We start from the raw sequence: 6,095 nt of genomic DNA, 5'->3' as shown, positions 1-6,095 counted from the left end.
GTCCTCGTATCAAGGAGGGCATATTGGGCACGTGATTTAAGGAACAAATCCTCCATTAATATATGTGAAGACAGTAACTGTTCTCGAAAGAACAGAATACTGTTGATGACCATGCAGCTTTTTCCTGGAATAAATGATAACTAACTGAAACCCTCAGCTGCCGACAGGTGTTGTTGATATACCTTGACGTGGACAGTTGAAAATGTGTGCCCCGACCGGGACTCGAACCCGGGATCTCCTGCTTACATGGCAGACGCTCTATCCATCTGAGCCACCGAGAACACAGATGAACATCGCGACTGCAGGAACTTATCCCTTGCACGCCTCCCGTGAGACTCACATTCCCAACTGTCCACAATTCTACATATGTAATGTACCTTATAGACATTTGCCAATCCAAATGTCTATAAGGTACATTACATATGTAGAATTGCGGACAGTTGTGAATGTGAGTCTCACAGGAAGCGTGCGAGGGGGTAAGTCCCTTCAGTCGCGCTATGTTCTCGGTGGTTCAGATGGATAGAGCGTCTGCCATATAAGCAGGAATCCCGGGTTCGAGTCCCGGTCGGGGCACTCATTTTCAACTGTCCACATCGAGGTATATCAACAACACCTGTCGGCAGCTGAGGGTTTCAGTTAGTCATCATTTACTCCATTAATATTCTGAAATAATACTTTGATCCACTACGCTATTTCAATGTTTTAATGATTACATAATTTCTGAACACTGGCATGGTAACTGAACTCTATGACTGACTCATAAGACATTGACTAACATTCACGGCGCTCTCTAGAATTCTACACAAAACTGCATGACATCCGAAATTAAGTGATTGCCAAACTCAGTATGTGTTTTGCACTTATATTAAATTTTCTTACTATGGTGTAAGACACCAACAGCGTGTTACTATTCACTGAGATAGTTCCTCACTGTGCAAGTTTGCTAAACAATTCACATTTTCTTTATTGTGAAACAAGAGTCATAAGCTTTGACATTAAATAAAAATCAAAGTTACATTCTGCCCTAATTTGACTGCTTGTTAACCATCAGACAACATGATCGGATGTAATCGCCCAATGACAAAGTATGAAACCTAAGCATGATGAATACACGTTGAAAGTACAATGTGGCTACTGCGCTGCCGAATAAATATAACCTGTACTTACTGGGAGAAACTATCATGCAGGGAGATCCTTGCCACGCGGTTTGAGCCGCCAGGTAACGGGCTGCGCAGCTTCTCCCTCCGGAGGTTCGAGTCCTCCTTCGGGCCTAGGTGTGGGTGTTGTTCTTAGCATAAGTTAGTTTACGTAGTGTGTAAGTCTAGGGACCGATAACCTCAGCAGTTTGGTCTCTTAGAAATTCACACACATTTTAGGAGAGCTTTCTCTTGGATTCACTCCGTAGCTGCCACAATAGACGGATATACACACACCAAAAATTTTTTTGCATCAATCCGGTTCTCAGAACTCCTGAAGGTAGATGTTGACTGTGGATATTGTAACATAGACACTGTCCCTTTGATTGCTCAGAGATGTCACTAAACCCGCCCAAAGATGTAAACAACCATGCATGAGCAGCGCCCATTAGACGGAGGGATTGCGATAGCCGGTCAGTTCCTGTCATTCCACTAGGAAAGAGCTACGCGGCTCTTGTTGTATGTAGTTCAACCATGCCTCGACCATCAATACTGCGGTTCGATCGTGTCCGCATTGTTACTTTGTGCCAGGAAGGGCTCTCAACAAGGGAAGTGTCCTGGCGTCTCGGAGTGGACCAAAGCGATGTTGTTCGGACATGCAGGAGATACAGAGACAAAGGAACTGTCGATGACATGCCTCGCTCAGGCCGCCCAAGGGCTACTATTGCAGTGGGTGACCGCTACCTACCGATTATGGCTCGGAGGAACACTGACAGCAGCGCCACCATGTTGAATAATGCTATTCGTGCAGCTACGGGACGACGTGTTACGACTCAAACTGTGTGCAATAGGCTGCGTGATGCGCAAATTCACTCCCCACGTCCATGGCGAGGTCCATCTTAGTAACCACGACACCATGCAGCGCGATACAGATGGACCCAACAACACGCCGAATGGACCGCTCAGGATTGGTATCATGTTCTCTTTACCGATGGTGGAGGGTCCCTGCTGTTTTGGGTTGGCAATATGTGGGGCCGACGTACGCCGCTGGTGGTGATGGAAGGCGCCGTAACGGCTGTATGATATGTGAATGCCATCCTCCGACCATATCGGCAGCATATTGGCAAGGCATTCGTCTCCATGGACGACAATTCGCGCCCCCATCGTGCACATCTTGTGAATGACTTCAGGACAACGACATCGCTTGACTAGAGTGTCCAGCATGTTCTCCAGACATTAACCCTATGGAACATGCCTGGGATAGATTGAAAAGGGCTGCTTATGTACAACGTGACCCACCAACCACTCTGAATGATCTAAGCCTAATCGCCGTTGAAGAGTGTATGCCACGACGAATACAGGCATTCATCAATGCAAGAGGACGTGCTACTAGGCGTTAGAGGTACCGGTGTGTTCAGCAGTCTCTGTATGGTGGTACAACATGCAATGTGTGGTTTACATGACCAATGAAAAAGGCGGAAATGATGTTTATGTTGATCTCTATTCCAGTTTTCTGTACAGGTTCCGGATCTCTCGAAACCGTGGTGAGGCAAAACTATTGTTGATATCTGTATTACAGCTTCCGTGTAGTCGCCGAAAAACACTTTCTAAGCTCACGTATGGAGCTATCTCCAGTTAGACTCCACATGAAGTAAATTTTCTGTTGTGGAAAGTTTCTTCCTTTACCAAAACGAAAGCGTCACGTCTTCCGCACTTAATGGTGGTTAAACAGCGTAGTTACAGAAATTGACAGTCATAGGAAGAAGAATTCAACATTATTTACGCTCGTATTCTCATTTCGTTGGCAGTGTCAACGAACGAGTACACATTAGTACAAATGTAAAATTTTTTACGTTTCGTATTTCGTCATTGTGGTTTAAAGGAAGATATGAAGATCAACGCTATTCAAATCCTTAACAGACATATCCCAATTAACTGGACACTACAATAACCATAAAGTATTGCCACGTTTTATTTCATGTTAACATTCATCCCGAAACTTATGATTTCGCTATATATTTATTCCACGCAGGGGATAATTTGTCGTCGATACTGAAAAAAATTAGGAAATACAACTACGTGTCTTCTTAGATTTCAACAATAGGCATGACGTTTTAATTTATTACTTTTTTACCACTACCTCTACTCGCAACACTTTCTCAGGCAGTATCTCTATATAACACTAAATTTATTTGCAAAATTATATCATTTGCAAGAGTTTACGAGAAAAAACACCTTTTGTATGCTGCACATTAAATTTTACTTTTGCACCCAGATGAGTTTCGCCATTTTAACACGATATTTTTACTGATTGTCGCAGAGTATTACATGGTATTTTCGTTGTCACATAAACGTTATACATTTAAAACATTTCATGGATGTTTCTTACACTAAAATTAACGTACTTATAGAACAGCGTCTAATTCATTCTCTGTTAACAAAGCATATTGCTCTCATGTGGAAAATGAAAGCTTTCAGTTTTTCTTGTGGTCACTTTGTTTTCAAAAGATAGCACTTTAACTGAAATTTCCTGTGTTTAGGGGTCATTTGTTTTTGTAGGTGTTGCGAACTTCCCTATTTCCTGCTCCCAATTTTATTTTGTTTGGCCGTATGTGTGGGATATAAGTTTTGTGTGTATGCATATTTGTGTATGCGTGCGGCGCGCGCGGGTGTGTGCGTGTGTGTGTGTGTGTGTGTGTGTGTGTGTGTGTGTGTGTACAGCTATTTTTTCCGTTTCTATACGTGGGAGAGCAATGGTGCTTGTGATCTGTTGGGATACTTGTCTGTTATATGATTAATTAGCGTAAATAGTGAGTGATTAGTTGTATTAACTTGGTCATTTAATAGTAGCTTCTTTCCTACCTTTGCTTTGTCCATGTGATAATTTTCTTGAAAAAATAAAGCAGGTGTCTTTCATTATTTGTTCTAAGTATTTTCGTGTCTTTCTATCCAATAGCAGGCTTCTGATACATTTCCCTTAAATGTTCTGCAGAAATTCAGTGGCTTGTCACCTATTTCCATGCTCTGATATGTTCTTCGTGTAATATCATTGTGCTTCCTGCAGGTCAGATGATCTGACGTCATAGACATTGAGAATCGTCAAAAACTAGCTTTTACTTGAGACGGAGTGCAAATTACCCAGACTATAGTCATCCAGTGTTTGATAATGAGAGCATTTAGTGACTTGCAGCAAACTTTAAACATAATTTAAAACGACATAAAAGTTTTCTGGGTATGGTACCGCATCATATTGTATAAAACTACTGCTGGAGAAAACCAACGTTTCGGCCACGGTTGCTGCGGCCTTCTCCTGTGTATACTCATGATGTCTACCTATGCAGTGTCCCTTATATTTTGTTATTACTGTTCACTGCTCATGCCATTACGTCATAATTTTAATAAGATAGCTCATTTCACTGGTCACTTAAGGAAGGTGAGGGAACTATATTTTAATAGGTTGCTGTGGTGGAGGCAGAGCGTAAGCTCTGTTGTCTATTGGCGCTTGTATCATGTGCCATGATTGGTGGTCACCGGCGAATGAGAAGTTGGCTCCTGTTTCCCAAGTGCTGGACATCGGCCAGGCGGTGGCAATTAGTCGCCGGTAGTACTCACGCCTAGTGTTGACAGTGCGGTCTCTTGGGCACTGATTGCTGGCAGCCAAGATGGGGCAAGCCTGAGTTCATCCTCTCTATTCATGTTTTTAGGAATTTTAAGTATTTTCGATGGTCCTTCCGAGTTTGCGTTTCGTCACATCTGGCTGCTTGGCCAACACACAGGCTTCGCTGAATTTTATTTCTTTCCCTCAATTTTGCTGATGTTCTGCCACTGCAGATTTGTTATGTTGCCCTAGAAGAATATAGCGCTCGTGATACCGAATGTGCGTTGCTATTGGCCTGCCAGTCTCGCCGATGTATGCCTCTCCACATTTGTATTCCCGCGCGACTGCTATGGTCGCAGGTTCGAATCCTGCCTCGGGCATGGATGTGTGTGATGTCCTTAAGTTAGTTAGGTTTAAGTAGTTCTAAGTTCTAGGGGACTGATGACCTCAGATGTTACGTCCCCTAGTGCTCAGAGCCATTTGAACAATTCGAATTCCACCTTGAACACTCCTGCAGTATGTAATGCATCCACCTTGTCCTTAGCGGAGGCTAGCACGTCATGGATCCTGCGACCGCTATAGAAGACAGGCACTTTCTTAAGTGACCATTGAAATGAACCCTCTTTTTAAAATTATGACGTAATGGCATGTGCAGTGAACAGTAATAACGAAATTTTAGGGATACTGCATAGCTAGAACGCACCAGTAGACCCAGAAGAAGGCAGCTGCAACAGTGGCCGAAACGCTGGTTTTCTCCAGCAGTAGTTTTTTCAATATGACGCGGTACTATAACCAGAAAACTTTTATGTCGACTGACTCTGGCCGCTGAAGCCTATGCAATTACATAGTTTCAAACAATTTCTATACTTTTCTCGCTCACATATTTGTCGTCAGATATTGCTCTAACTCGGCTGTAAAGTGATCAGTCGTTTGGAGCTATGTTACACACAGGAGTTCGAGCTTTCAGGAGTGGTTGATTTAGTGATATACTTCAAAATTTTAAACAATATGGGATTAAATATTCGCTGTCCCTCTCTTATGACACCGTTTCTCTGTCTGTGAATTTTTAATAATTATGAGCTGGTAAAGATTTAGGTGATCCTCACTAATGAAACAACAATTCAAACTGCTAGCTTTTGAAGCACCTGTGTAAAGGAGTCATGTTTTTTTTTCTACACGAGAATAATGTTAACCGTACTAATATTGCCTTCATATTAAACAGTTGCGAATATTTCCTAAATTTCCCTCTTTTACAATGTGAAACGTTTCACTCAGTCCAGAGTTACCGGTATTTTCTTTTTCATATCCTTTACTTTGTCATTTCTCCTATTTGGCTGCTTATGCACTGTGCTGGTTGCGTT

General features: G+C 42.6%; 1 non-coding gene across 1 annotated transcript; it reads right to left on the bottom strand.

The window, feature by feature from the left end:
- Positions 1 to 207: 207 nt before the first annotated feature.
- Trnat-ugu (transfer RNA threonine (anticodon UGU)) lies at positions 208 to 282 on the bottom strand. The gene has a single exon. It is a non-coding gene; the product is annotated as a tRNA-Thr (tRNA).
- Between the last annotated feature and the right edge of the window lie 5,813 nt (positions 283 to 6,095).

This window comes from Schistocerca cancellata, chromosome 1 (genome assembly GCF_023864275.1).
Source record: "Schistocerca cancellata isolate TAMUIC-IGC-003103 chromosome 1, iqSchCanc2.1, whole genome shotgun sequence".
Taxonomy (NCBI): Eukaryota; Metazoa; Arthropoda; class Insecta; order Orthoptera; family Acrididae; genus Schistocerca; species Schistocerca cancellata.
This window is presented reverse-complemented; position numbering and strand designations above follow the sequence as displayed.